Source organism: Corapipo altera, unplaced genomic scaffold (assembly GCF_003945725.1).
Source record: "Corapipo altera isolate COAL_440 unplaced genomic scaffold, ASM394572v1 65, whole genome shotgun sequence".
In the NCBI taxonomy this organism is placed as follows: Eukaryota; Metazoa; Chordata; class Aves; order Passeriformes; family Pipridae; genus Corapipo; species Corapipo altera.
The window spans coordinates 8,274,747-8,290,301 of NW_020884891.1; the positions used below are offsets into that span (position 1 = coordinate 8,274,747).

The following is a 15,555-nucleotide window of genomic DNA, read 5'->3' on the forward strand; positions in this document are numbered from 1 at the left end:
CAGATCATTAAATGGCTCCCATGTCTATTAAAATAATGAGATTGTTTAGTACAAAGACCCAAACATCTCACATACTGTAGTCAAATCCTGCAGTAGGAGAGAGCAGAGGAAAGATACCTCCAACTTCACTGCACCCCAGAGGTCCATGGAAGAACCTGACTTTCCTAAACAATCCAGATTGTTGCCTTCCTCAGTGTCAAAGCTGTAAATATGGCAAACACCCTTGGATAATGGAACTGAAAATTCCATGAGAGGAGACGAGCTCTTTGTGCAATGAGTTGAGAGGGTTTTACTGCAGAGACTTCAGCTTAATGTTTTGCAGCCTGTTTTATCCTTTTAACTCTAGTGAGATCACTGAAGTCAGAGGAGGGATGAGGTTGCCCATTTCCTTTTTACTGCCCTGGAAAAAAATTTGATGCATACAGGGCTACCCAGAGTTTCCTCTCCTTTCTCTGAAGTCTCTTATTTTATTAGTCCTCCCTGCTCTCCTCCTCCATACCTTCTCCTCATGCTTTTCTTTCTTTCTCAGTTTCCAAATTGCTACATTCATCACTGTCGGCTTTCCTTTCTTTTGTAAACTCCTTCAACTTATCTTCTGCTTCAGATAAATGGTTTTAATTTAATATTTTAGATGCTTCCAGGTTTCTTCTGAGTTTTCCTTATGCATCATCTCCAGCTATTTTTTCTTTTTAGCTATAAATATTAGATTTGATTTTTATGTTGAGGGCCTTGAAGACTATTTTGCACTCTGATATTTCACGTGCCAAATTTCATGCACTCAGCTGTGCTTAAAATGAGAAATATCTTACGGGAAGAAAATCTACAGAGGATTTTACTTTTCCTGCAGTAGTGGAATAAACTTTTAGCTTGGGAAATGGCAGAGAAAAGCATGGATGGAATATGGCTTCAAAGCAACATTTACCAGAAGTGGACCGAGTTATTTTTGGGGTTGTTTTGATATACTCGGGCTGACTTTAATCAAATGCACAGATTTACATTTTTGTCAGTCTGTTATTGCTAGACTTGCTTTCATGAAGATATCGATGTAGAGAAGATGGAAGGCATCCAGAAAAAGTGAAATCTTACAGGGATAATGTATGTGGGAGCTTAGACTGCTCCAGTTGTTGCTCAGTGAGCTGGACATCAGTGAACCTGCTGGAAATTAGTCATCAAAGTCCTTCTCTGTTCTGCTTCTCTTCTGGGGTTTTTTCAAAATGGATATCTGTGGAAACTGGATATCATGGAAAATGATACAAAGTGCTGTGAACTTTCTTAAAACTGATGTCTGAGATGCTGGTAAAGATGGGGCTATATTAGACTGAATGGAGTATTTCAGGATTTTGACTTCCTTCTGGAGGATGAACTGCAGAAGTCTTCTGCTACTGTGGAAGTTTTCTGCTTCTGAAAGCATCCCTATTAATGTCCTTAGAAAGATTCAGTCAAGGTTCTGGTGCTAGAACTGAAAGTTTTTCAAACTCCCTGACAGTGTGTGTTGCCATCTGCTTTGGCAGGAGGTGTACCTTGTTATTGTCTCCCTGTGGTGTTTTTTTGTTTGTTTTTCAAATAAGTTTCTTTTAACACTTTTTTTGACATGTGAGATATAAGACTGCTCCAAAGGAAACCCTGACAACACTAATGTGGGTAAGGAACTCTTCTCACAATCTGCAGGGGGAAGTATTGGAGACAGAAATATAAGGCTTTTTTTAATTTGAATGTTCAGAGAGGAAAAAAAGTCTTAGTTTGGAATTTTATTGCAGTGTTTTGTCCTTTATTTTGGTCATGTTGCAGTTCTCTCTTTTCCCATTGCCTCAGATCTAAGCTTGTTGCAACCTTCTGGCACTTCTGTGATGTGACTTCCTGGCATGTGTGTCCTATACAAACATCTTGCTGTGCTTCCTTCCTATGGAACTGTTCCCCTGTAATCCCTGGGTTGGTCTCCTTCAGGGCATCACAGATTAACCTGGTTCATCAGTGCTGCTCTTCTCTGGTCTGTACTTCTGCCTCTCCATTGATTGTACCTCAGCCATGCAGCTTGTCATGAACTTGGCTGAGAATTTTGAGTGTTTGCACGTGTTTCTTCCCCCCTTGCCCATCACAAGAGATGGACCAGAAGCTTTGTGTTAATTTTCTCCTGTGAGAATGTGAATGGCTAAGAAAAAGTGCTTTGCAAGTCTCTGGTAACAATCTTGACTTTATTAGCAACCTGCACCAGCCCTTTTTGTGCTGTCTGGAGACTGACGTGTTCTCCTGTTTTCAAGATTTTCTGTTTAAAACAGTGACTAAAGCTATAGAACTGACAAACTGAGAGTCTAAATAAAGAGGTTTTGGAGGAATTTGGATGTGGTTTAAAATGCCAGGGAGAAGGGAGCTGAAATGCCATTAGGAAGAAAGCTTGGAAACATTGGGTAGAATACTTTAAAAAATGCATGGCCTATTGCAGGCAGACTGAAACAATATTATGTTTTTAGCATTTTATCTGAAAGCTTATATATAATAAATATCATTGATGTGAATTTGAACATATCACTGGCTTTGTGGCAAAACTGTTGCAGTGTGATGTTTAGTATTTTTATTCCCCCACTAAAAAGAGTAATTTTTGGATGCAGTTTTTAATTGTTACATTTGTCTCAAAAGGCCCACACTGAAGATCTAATTTACTGACTTCATAACTGTGGACAGTGCAGGGTGTTTAGACTTCCACTTTTGCTACAATGGTCTTATTAAATATGGATGTACTCTTGCTACATAAGGGAAAACTAAATCAGACCAAATTTGTTGCACTTTACATAATTATGCATTGAGAACAATGTATAATTAATAAACTCATTGTAGATTCAGACTATGGGTTGTTATTACAACAGAAATGTAAAATTTTTTTTAAGGTGAGTTTTTCCTATGGTTTTCTGGAAAAGTCTCTACAAAATAGAGGTGTTGCCCTAATAAATTAAATTACTGGAATCATGAATTTCTTCTGGGAGAAATAGGAAATGGTTCTAAATCAAGTAAACTGAGACAATTGTCTTTTCCCTATTTTCTTGGCTATTTCAATTTTTTCTACCAATTCCATGAAGTTTCATAGTTAAATATTGAATTAATACTTTACAGCTCAGTTTTTAATGTACCAAAAAAAAATTCTTTCTGAGTTAATAAAGCAGGAAGTATATACCTGCCTGGCATCAATTCCCTTTTTGGTTGACACCATTTTTGAAAAAAACAAGTATTTCTACTGTAAGAAGCCAGAATGCACCTTTCCATGCTCAGTGTTTTATCTTGTGCTTTTTATGTTCTGTTCCTCTTCTCCAGAAGTTTCCGTTGTCCTCTGTGCATTTTAGCTGGGATTACTGATAATCAGTTTGGGATTTCTGCTGTGGGGTCTGGGCACCAGCACCCTTGTGAGCAGCTACCAAGTCTGGAGGATGGTTCACTGTACGTCCAGGAAAGCAGAATCAAAATATGTTTATCTCTCCCTGCAGACAGGGAATAAGTGACTGAAGGCACATTTTAATTACTCAGAATTTCAATATCTTACACTAAGATATAAAGGTGCTTAAATTAACTGCATTTAGAAATTGGAGGAATAAGAGAACAGGTGTAATTTCGTCTATTCAGGTGCTTCTTTGTTGTTGCTGTTCTGCTGCATTTCCTACAGGCAGCAGGGAAGATCTGCTCTGTTGAAACACTGTGGTCTAAGAGAACTTTAGGTCATATTTCTTCAGGCTGATATATGATAATTGTATTTGTCCTTCCTCTTGCAACACCATAGCAACGAGTCCTTTTTCTTGTTTGGGAATCAATACAGGAATATGTTCTGCCAGCAACTGAATTCTGGAGCAGTCCTGAAAGGCAAAGGTTTAGGGGGAATCCTGATGCCCTTTGTAACTGTAATTGCTTTATTAGCTATGGCTTCATGCTAGAGCTGCTGCAGATTTATCCCAATGACTGTAGGTGTAACAATGAGAAGAAAAACAATACAGACAAAAGCAGAAACTGAATGGCAAAGCACTGATGCAAAAAGTTTTATTTATTTTTTTTTTATTTGAGAGATTGCTGGTGGACTGTTTGGTGATGGCCTTTTAGTGGAGCTGTGTTGGGGCAATTACTTAAGCATCAAGATGAATTTTTCCTTTGAAACAAGATTTACAGGATCTGTTAACAGGCGTATGGTTTTTCTTGCTGGATGAAATGCATGACATTACTTTTAGAGGGGAAAATTAGATTTCAATCATAAAGATATCTTCTCTGTCTTCACAGATTATGATAGAAAGATGAAACCAAAATTGACCACTCTTTTTTTCCCCCTAGAGAATCCTGATTTCCATGCAACACTGCTGCTGTCCCAGCTCAGCTCAATTTGTGCTGTCATGGCATGAGGGTAATGAATAAAATGGTCATTTCAAGTCTCCACATCAAGTGGGTTCACAAGAAGTAAGTCAGACTGGAGATTTTTAACAGCTCCAAACAGGGAGGAGATCCTGCTGAAATTCTGTTTAATCAACAGTATTCACCAGCTCCTCTGTGGGTTTTGGCAGGAATAGTTCTGTTATGTAAACTTTGCCTCCAAAATAATGTAGTTAATATGGCCTAATAACCAGTGGCTGCCTGTTAAAGGCTGGCAAATTTATAGTGCAAACAGGATTTCCCTTCTGCTAACACAGAAGATGATACAAGGTTAGAACAAATAGTAGTATTTTTCCCCCTTTCTTTTTTTTTTCCTTAGACCAAGACTCGAAGTTTGTCTGTAGTTTAACTACACTTCAGCTGCTCCATTTCAGTGTGGGAGAAAGTGAATGAAATGTTGAGGTCTTTGTGTTACCTCCTGCCTTAAGTAAAAAGGAACAAAATAAAACCAGAAATTGCAGGATGAATAGCATTTCTAAGCATATTCTTCCCTTATAGCAGGTAATTAGATTCATTCCTGTCCACTAGGAACCTTCCCAAATCAGCTAGAATTTTAAGGATAAAAATTATCTCCCTGAACAGCACTTGGAAGAAAACTGTAAGGTAGGGAAAACTTCAGGGAATTACTGTTATAATTCTTGTGACTTTACTAAATAAGTAGATAGAGTAGTCTTCAATGTTATAATATATTATTACAGCATAAAACAATTAGAGCTTTTTCTTGATTGTGCTTGCAAGTCTTTGACCATTATTGCAGCCTGTGAGACCTTCAGCATCAAGCTAAAAAAAAGGCCAAAAAAAAAAATAATTCATGTATTATTCAAAAGTAGTTGTGTTCCCAAATTATAATTTGTTTGTATCAGCATCTATCACCATGGAATCTGCAATTGTTAAATCCAGTGTTAGAAACTCCAGGTATTTCACAGTACCTATTTCAAAAGCAAACCTTAATGTGAATTATCTTTCAAAACAATTTCAAGGGCTTTGGCTGAAATTTGAGTGGAAAAAAACCTATATTTGATTTGTCTTCCTGCAATGGACCCTTTATGGCTAATGTATTTAAGACATTGTTTTTCCCTGAGTTAATGTTCTCCTTCCTTGCATGGTCTAGGCTGTTGCTGGGTAGGTGATGATCCAGTGATGTTGTACCTGGTCCCTGCTCCTGATCTCCAGCACAGGCTTCTCACGGGTTTGTCAGCAAATGCATCAAAGGCTCTGGGCTGCTACTACCAGAGTGTGCTTTGGCCCTGATGAAATAACCCTGTCTGTGATAAAACAGTGGTGTGTGACTAAATGGCAGGGAGTTGCAGCTCTGACATTTACGCTGCAGGATGGAGGGGATTTTTCCACCCCCCTCTTTAACCGGCACCGAACCTCAGGTAATCTCTGAGGATCTTCAGGAACAGCCAAGGAGTAATTACTGCCCTTCCAAAGCCAGCCAGCTCATCACCTTGGGGCAGTGTTGTTAGACTTGCCTGTTTTCTTTCTTGGCTGGCTTGGTTTTTCCTGCCTCTTTGTTCTGTGGGGTCTGCTGTGCCACCAGACCGAGTGATCCCCTCAGATCACTTGAGAACTGGAAGCCAGATCCTTAAAAAGAAAAACTTGTATTTCCCTCTCCTTTGGATCAAATATAGGTGCCAAAGTCCAACAGAGCAACTCAGAAAATAGCACCTAATTCCTCAAGTGTTTCAGCAGGGGATGCTTGAGGGGAGCAGTCCCAATGCCTTTCTTGTCTTTTATAGGCCTGTGTTTTCTAAAGAGAGCTTTGTTTTAAATAATTTCCTATTACCAAATATGTTTATTTAATTTTGTTTTTATTCTTTCATTTAAAAAAAATTTTGGAAAACCAGCCCTTTATATATGAAATTTTTTTGTGTGTGATAACTGTGGGAAAGTCATACAGAAGAGAAAGACAACAGGAAAAATACTACTTTTTCTTGCCTTCTCTTCACCCTGCGGACAAGATTTAATATACCAGGCAGTTGACCATGGATATACTGTTTCTCATTTCATTTTGCAAGCATTTTTTTGCATTCTAATTCTTTTACCTTTATGCTTACCTGGCTTCTTGGGAGGCAAATGTGTCTCATTTTCTCCCGCTTTTTTTCCCCACTCTGGCATATGTTGGAAGTATGCTATAAAATGAAAATAATTTTATACAACAGTGAATGCTGCAATAGTTTTATATCAGGCTGTACTAACCAGCAGAAGATTTAGTATCTTCTCCATGCTTTGGGTCAGTTAATTTATAAAATGAGAACATCTTGCACAAATACCAGGATAAGCTGAAATTTGAGACTGAAGATCAGTTGCGTCCCACGTTTAATTAGGCACATATAATAAATTACAAATAGTGATTATGGAAGAAAGGAGGGGGAGGAGAGGAAGGCCACATATTGGGAAGAAAGTTTCCTGCAAGCTACTTAGGAGTAAATGAGCCCTTTCTTTAATTATCTGCACTAGTCTTTGAAATGAGAGTATTTGACTACAGCTGTTCTCTGAAACTAAATTAAAACCTGAAGAAAATCCAGTCATATTCAGAAAGGGTTTGCCAAGATTTCTTCGCGGTCTAAAATGGCAAAAACAAGTGAAATTTGGGTGACGGAAATTCCCATGTTGGGCTCCCCCCTGCGATCTTTTGGAAGAGAGATGGAATTTTGAGGATGATGAGCCAAATCCTGAGGTCTGTGATCTGATAAGCCACTTATTGAATCCTGTGTACTAAAACATGAGACCATGTCTGGATTTTCTGGTGTTTGAGCCCTCTCTTGGGCTATTAAGTACCTGGTAACGTTTAATATAGGGAACTGCACAAGGGGAGAAAAAGGCACTGAAATCAAAAAAGATCAACTATTGTTGCTGCTTTTAATGTAGTTTAAAATAACATGGCACTAAGGCAGAGGGGCTCTTCTGAAAGTTCACTCTTGCTTGGAAACGTTGGATTTTTCCAGTTCCTTGTGGTAATAGGACTTTGGAAATGCAGCACCCTCCCTTGAGGAAGCTCTTAGCAGCATCTGACTGTTATACTGATCGATGGGGTAGTGTGAGAGATGTTTAATTCTCACAGAAATTTATTGCTGCTGGAGAATGATAATGGGGACCTTGCAGGGTAAAGAGGCTTATAACAGATGGCTATTTGTCTTGTCCTGTTTGTAGCCTTTTGCTAAACCCTTAGCCTAACTCTTAGGCTGAAGATTGTCAGTGATGTGGAATTTCTTAAGTCTGTGCTTTAATGTGTCAAATATTTTTCCCTGATGTCCTGTGTTGGACGAGTACAGTTAATACCATTAAATGCAGGTAAAACAATATAAGGGAAGAGGAGAAAGATGAATGGTCTAGGGATTTTAAAGGGTACTACTGGTGTTAGATTGATGTTTAATTGATGCTTAATGTCAATTAAAAATTGAAAATAAAATATCCAAACAAGTTGGAAACTTGCTGTTGATGAGACTTAAGTATGATATGTTGGTTAATGATTATATGTTGCTGATTTTTTAGATATTGCTTATCACAGATAGGATTACTGGAATGTTGACTTAAGACAAAACTGCAAGTTATAGAGGCCTTAGCAGAAGGTTCCAGTACAGTGGATGGAGAATTTGTCTAAAGAAAAAACTCAGGTGCTTTTCACATGAGAGAAGAGCCATGAAGTAGACCAGTGGAAATTGCCAAAGACAGTGAGATGGACAAACTTGTATTTGTCCAAATCAATACTGGAATAAAACTTGGTTGAGGATTGAATGAGAGCTTTGAGAAGTCAGTGGACTGCAGCTGTGGACATGGCTTCCTAAAGAAGCAGAGACAGGGTTAAACATCTTCACATACACATAAAACCCCTTCTCCCCAGTGTACATGCACATCTGTTTCTTTTTGTGCTATACTAGTCCATAAGTAGCAGGATAGAGCACCAGAACTCTGCCAGAGAAATAAACTGGGCAGAGTTTGAATTTTTTGAATGTATGGGTAGTGCTTGCTTCTGTTTGAACCTCTTGCTGAATCAGGTATAGTTTTCAAAGGCAAAGTTGTGTCAGTATATGAAAAATGATTTGGTTTTACTTCAAATGGAGATAAATTAATAGAAACCACCCCAGAGTGAACTGAAACCTTGAATGTAAGCTAAAGAAGATCTAAAGGCTTGCATATTAATCAAACTATGACACTTTGTTCCTGACTACTTGTGCTGCTGTCACTTGCCTGCACAGAAAGTCAGTTTAAGGCCATTCTTAACAGAGTATGACTGCCTTTCCTAATCCTTGCTAGAATCAAAGGTGCCATCAATCCTCATCTGAGCTTGGAGGTTAATATAAACTCTTTTTCTCTCCTCTTTACCTAGATATAAAATTGTGTGTGTGGAGAACACTTTCCAATGTTTCAAGCCTTTAATTTATTGTTGCAAAATGCAAAATATAAAGCTATATTTTTCCAGCTTATGTTTTTTCTTCTTATGAAGATGCTGCCCTCTTAATACTCAGACTGAGAGTCAGTTCAGTGGTAATCACTTTCAAATTAGTAAAGGTATCATTAAACTCTATAAGAAGATAGTCTTTGTGAGGGTAAAATTCTTTGAGATTTATTTAATTTTACTGCTCTTTCTTCTTTGTTCCTGTTTCTCATGCAATAGCTCAGCATACTGTTATTTTTTTTTACCTCCTCTGACAGGGGGCCTAAGTGTTAAAATGCTTATTAACCTAAGCCAAACCTATGAATTTGAGTACACCCACGTTCAAATTCGAAGATTGCCATCTGGGCCCACCTCTGCATGCAACCAATGTCTGGTGCTGCTTTCAGACAGTTTGAATTGAAGAAGCACTGGAAACATCAAGACATTTTTTTCTGAGATCTGTACAAGTTTTTTACTTTAACCGCCTCTAATTTCTATGGCCATTGCTCCCTTCATCTTTCACACAGATGCATTACTGTTGCCACATAGGGGTTTTAATTTGCTATAATGTGACCCAGCATGCATAACATGGAGGTTCTCTCAGAACCGGTTTAAGTAGTTTTCATTTAATTAAATATGTAATGGTTTATTTGGCAAATGCACTCTTTTGCTTCTTTCCTGGCACCTCTGCTTCTGTTTGATTTGCTGGGTTTGTGTTTTTTAGGAAAAAACTGCAATAGAGGAAAATGCTGAATGATTACTGACAGTACTGCCTTAAATGCAAAGAGAAATAAGGTGATAGAGAGGTGGTACTGTTTAAAGATGCAGGGCTGGCACTGGGTGGAATATTTTAAGATTTGTTTTCATCTAACATGAGTTAGGTTGAAGGCTGGATTCATGAGATAAAATGACATCGAGAGTGAGGTTATGCTGCTCCTGTGAGCCTTGCATGCAAATCATGATGTAGAGTTTGCCATATAAACGACAGCAAAGTTCTTGTAAATGCAAATTCTTTATAAGCAAAAGTTAGCCAAGATTTGCATTTAACTGGGTGACAGGGAGCAAGGTTTGCAGAAGATTAGCAGCAAGCAATACAACTTAATAGTAAGGAGTAAACTGAATATTGTTGTGTTATAATACGTGCTCACAGAATTCATTTATAGGACTCTCTTAATTATTGTTCATTTAATCACCGCAGAAAAAATTGTGATTAAAAGCAGGGTAGGGAAAGAAGAGTGCTCAGAATTTAAAGGCTGGATGAGCTGGTGGATAACCTTTGTCTGGAACAGTAAAGAAAGCAGGTATTATGGTGAATAAAACAGGTGGTGGCCTCTCTCTGGCACTAAGATCAAAAGGCAGAGAGCAGCACACATTCTCTCTTCCCTCTCCCTGGCTCAGTAGTGTGGCCTGGTCTATACTGTTTATTAGGAAGCATCCCCTGGCTGTGCTTGGCTGAGGAAGGGGGTGTTGAAGTGCACCAGGGAAGACATCAGCGCTCTGGATGATGCTCAAACCCAGTCCCAGTTAGTCACTGCCATGAGCCTGGGGGAGTCTTGTTTCTGTCTCTAAATTCCCTGCAGTCAAATACTGTTATCCCTGGTTTTGTCCCTTGTGTATTTTAGGCATGGCCTGTGCCATGTCTGGTTATCTGGGGTCTTTACAAGCATGGGTTTCAGTTATGCACTTATGAAGTTGACTATTTTTATCATGGTAATAACTGATGTAATTGTAGGTGTTGCTAAAGGCACATTGTTGGAAGAACCTGGTTCTGTCTCCAGCGACCTCAGTGCAAGCTGGGGGGGACTGACATTGGGCCCCCCTGAAGCAACTGCTTTCTAGGCTGAACAAGGCCATCCACCTCAGCCTCTCCTGACAGGCCAAGACCTGTAGAACCAGGTCATCTGCAAACGGTTTAGCACCACGTTTCCTACAAACATTCAGTTTTTGAAAGTTGGAAGGTTGTGTGATGGGGATTTTTTTTCACGCTCCAGTCTGGCCAATAAGCAGTGCTCTGCCTCAGGTCTACCCCACCCCTCAGCTTTGGGGGGGGTGCTGGTGGAGAAACAGTGTTTTGGAAGATAATGAAAAGGACCTGAGCATATTTTTCCCATGCTGATGGCAATTAGAAGCAAATATGCAGGCTTTCCAGCAAGACTGTTTAACGGTAAGACTAACAAGCAGGATGGTGTTGCAGGACGTTTGGGACTCATTAGTGCTCTGAACTGGAAGATGCATTACCTTTCCATCTGATGCTTGGTTTCTTAGTAATCCATAAAAAAACCCCATTCCCTCCTCCCCTCCCTCCAATGTCTTATAGTAGGAAAACACAGTATCGACAATGCAAAAACATATCCTGTGTAGTCAGTTACAAAATCCAATAACAAATACCCTCATCAAAATAATCCCCCTAGAAACAAAATCTGAATAGAGGGCTCCATGAATGTTTTTGCTCATGCTGCTACATAAACCCCTGTGGTGAGATGGAGTTAAGCCTGACATGCTTGTTACCATTTCAGAGCAAAAAAAATCTCAGCAAGGGATATTAGTTATCCCCCAAACAAGTAATACATGTCAAAAAATAATTTGCTGTTAAAGGAAACCTTTATACCTCAAAATGTGGGAACACAATATTGGAAACCCAAGTAAGACTGGGAATAACAATGCTGTACGGTAAGAGAAGTAAAAATAATTACTATTTATGGTATAAAATTAGATTTAAAAAAATGACCTTTTTATATCCCTTCTCATCTGCTCTCCTTAGAATAAAGTGCTTGATTTAAGGGAAGCTGCTATGTTCATGAGCAGTGAGCATGTTTCATTTTAAGTCATGTGTAGATGTGTTTGAGTTAGAGCTCAATGTGTGTGTTATTTGTGCTGGTTTATTTAATTTGTACATGATGGTTTTGTGCATTAAGCCTCAGTAAGAAACAATGTTCATAACTTGTGTAATATCAAAATCAGGTGGATTAATGGGGGACTAAGTGGATCAGGCAATTAGTGCAGCTACATAAAAACATTTCATAGATGGCGTTGCTAGTATACTGAATGCCAAAAAGTCTTCCAGTGCCTCATTCCTCGGCTAATAAGTGATTTCTGATCCTTCAGCAGGCAGTCACGATGGGCCTGAGAACAGCCAGTCAACAGTAACACACCTACTGTGTCAGGTGTTGCAACCTCACTCATTCCACCATGCTGTGGGAGGATAGACTCAATCAACCTTTTTTAATCAAAGAACTGGCTAATTTTTCTGAGGAGAAGCTCAAATGCACCTGGGACTCGTTTGTGCATTGCTGCCATGGAGGATTTGCATTCTGAACCCAAGAAAAAGTAGTTTTTACGTGTGTTAATTGGTGTTCAATTTTCCCTCCCCTGTCCATCACCCTGTTTCGTGTGCTTATCTGTGAGCATTGGAAGGTGTAGGTGCTTTCTGCCAACATTTGCAAAGGTTCCTCATGTCATACAGCCCTTCAGGTGTGTCCTGGAGTGAAAGACTCCGAGGTCCCTCCCAGTCTCCATAATTCTGTACTCAGAAATAACTCGCATATTTTAATTAATTTTGATGATGTGGAAGCTTAGAAATTTCAGTTCATTTGGGATAGAAAAAGGCCAACGCATGCTAAATTTCTTAAATGAATTAAACTGGAGTAATTAAGCTCAATTTAACTAATGATTTTGTTTGTACAGTCTCAGAGCAAGTAAATACTATCTTCCCCAACATGCGTGCTTTACTTCTCACACCCAAAAATATTCAGATCCCTGCTAAAATAGGGAGGAAGGAAGATAATGCACAGTTTCCTTGGGTTGTGTGGGTTTTGTGTGTGAGAAATATGAGCATATTTGTAATGTTTTTTCAGGACAAGAAGTTGATTTAAATCTAGAAAAACTATTTGATTTCCCAGCACAGAGCTATGCTGCTGCACAGTTCTCCCTTCCACCAACTCAACCCAATGAATGTGTGGTGCTGCAAAATAAACACATTTTGTATCTTGACAATTATTGTGAACTACTTCAATTTTATTAAGTGCCCTGAGGCCTCTGTTCAAACAAAAGTGGACAGAAATGGCAGGTGAGCATTTCCCTAAGCTGAGAAATAATTAACTAATTTGTGACAGGGGAATGGTGACTATGTGACAGCTATAATTTTGCAGAGAATGAGACTTTCTAGTATTCATTATGATATTATTATTGTGATAAGCTTAGGAAGTCACTGCACTCTCCTGTGGTTTGAGATTTGTGCCAATACTGCAAAGTCCTGCATCAGGCACTGAGAAAATCATAACGTTGGCTTAGGTTTTAAGGGAGTGTTCAAGTTTGGAAAGATTTTTTTTTTTTTTTTTTATTTTTCCCCCCAGTCTTGGACTGCTTGATGGTTGAATTCTTTTTCTGAATCTACCAAAGCTGAAAGGATTCTTAAAACAAAACTCTGAAAATTAGAAGTATCTCAGGAACTGGAACTTGAAGAAAAATGTCAGAGACCACAAGTGAGCAGCACTGTGTGACATTGCAAACATTTCACTGTGCAGCACCGAAACAATAAGTTGTCGTTGGCCAGGGAACAACATAAAGTTATCTGAAATGCAGAGTGAGATCTAAGTGAGCTAGACTGTCCAAACTCTAAAAATAATGAAAAAGAGACAACTTCCCCCTGATTTACCTGTCAAAGGCAGCTTTAAGCTTCCCTACCGTTCAATTTATTGTAGCATACATCACTCAACATTTCGATTACAGCATGTATGCCAAGGAAAAACCTGAGTGTAAACTAATTTTAATATTTTTCTATATTTAATATATGAATAGTTTGCTGCATAAAAGCAGTTAAAGATACTCTGTTAATTTGTGATATGGAGAAAGAGATGACAATTAGTGCATTCCAGAAAGGTGAAAATTCTTAATTATAAATGCCAGGCTAATTTGTTTCACTCTGAGCCATTGTTATTGTGCTACTGGGCTGTTGTGCAGTCTTGTCAGCTGTTTTCCTGAATATAAATAACTGTAATTTTCACACTTGTCTCTTCCTACAGTTTGTAAAAACAGTTGGCTACAACATGAAATTAAATTGATATCTGAGCAGGTTTTAATACAAAAAGTTCTCAACAGAATTTTTATCTTCTATAAAAAAACCCCACATATGGACTTAAAGACACCCGGGAGTCCTGTTTTCAAGCAGGCTGTAGTTATTTGTCAGGGAGCTTTGGTAATGCTTTCTTCTTAAGCTCAGTTCTCCCAGGCAAAGCCCCTCTTGCGTTATCAGGGTTGCCTGGGAGGCCAACCCTCCAGGCTGCCTGTGCAGGTCCATCAGCAGCTGCAGAGGGAGGGAATCTTGCTGGTGTGGGTGTGTTTTCTTCAGAAAATGATCTCCCACTCTGGATTTTGCTGTCAGAGACAAGGCCAAGGATGTAGCTTTTCATAAATGGGGAAGTTTCTTCTCATATTCAAGGATGGCAGCATAGGGTTGCTAAGCTGTTCTGCAAAACTTGCTTTGAACACCTTTTCTGAGGCTGAAGGGAGTGTAGAGTCAAAAGAACAAACATATTGGGGAAACCAAAGTGCTGTCTGGTAGAGCATCCCACCCTGACCTGTGCTTACAGCAGAGTGTGGCAGTGGAGGGAACAGGCATCCTGCTGGGTGCCAGGCTGCCAGCTCCAGTGTCTGTGCTTGTGGTCTCCCTGAGTCAGTGTGTGTGTTATGTAGGATTGGTACCTAGGCTAAGACACTTGCATGAGTCTGACTTCTGCAGCCCACTACACTTTTCTATGCCCAGGCAACGTATTTTTCCAAATGATGATTTCTAATGCTAGAGAAATATGCCAAGTTGTGATTAGGCTTTCTTTAAGCCTTTCTTGTATCTCCAACAGAAGAGTCCTGGGAGTGCTTTGCTCTTTGGTTCTGGTTTCACTGGCAGGCTCAGCCTATGTGTCAGAGGCCTCACATGTGTGCAGCCCTCTGGCCTGGGCCAGTGTTGTGAAAGCCTTGTGTGACACAGGCACCTCTTTACTGCTCTCTTGTGCTCTTCTTAGGAGTGTTTTGATGAGGCTGTTTGGTCAAGCTGGCCATAAAATCTTTAAGGTTGGAAAAGACTTCCAAGATTGTTAACCCAGCACTGTCACGTTCACCACTAAATCAGGTCCCCAAGCGCCACATCCACACATTATTTAAATATTTCCAGGGATGACCCTTCCCTGGGCAGCCTGTTCCAGTGCCAGTCCTCAGTGTTTGCTTCCTCCGTTGGGTACAGGAAGAATATAGGACCAGGCACAGCATAATTCTTCATTTGGTGATAGGGGAAAAAGCTTTACCAAGGTTTCTGTATACTCGTGTTTCAGTGTCCTCTGGATTCATTAATCAGCTGACCAAAGCAGCAAGATATCTCTTCAAACATGCTGATTTTACAAGGGTCTAAATTATCACTATTTTGGGAGCTACAGTTGCTTTTGTATTCGCGTGACTGGTGAGTGACTGGTAACTGGACTGGTTTTTAGGCATGTAGCAAGGAAGGGCAGGTACTATTGTATCAAAGGTCTGGAAATTTTCAGAGTATTGGGTTGAATTTTTCAAAGCTGAAAGTACTGTTATTTGGTGCATGAGTACAATGACAGAAAAACCTTTAACAGTAGTTTATGTAATATCTTTCTCACTCTGAACAGGACACAATTTAGAAAAAAAATTAAACATGTTGCATTTGCCTTTGTCCTAATTATCTGTGGAACTGAGTGGACGTACGCACTTGAAAAGCAGTGGCAATGTAACCCTTTCATTGCTGATTGTAAAAAGACCTG

The 15,555-nt window shown here is 39.4% G+C and overlaps 1 long non-coding RNA gene across 2 annotated transcripts in view; it reads left to right on the forward strand.

Moving 5' to 3' along the window:
- The window catches only part of LOC113948077, a 269,176-nt gene that overhangs the window by 80,534 nt on the left and 173,087 nt on the right, over positions 1–15,555 (forward strand). The window lies entirely within an intron of this gene.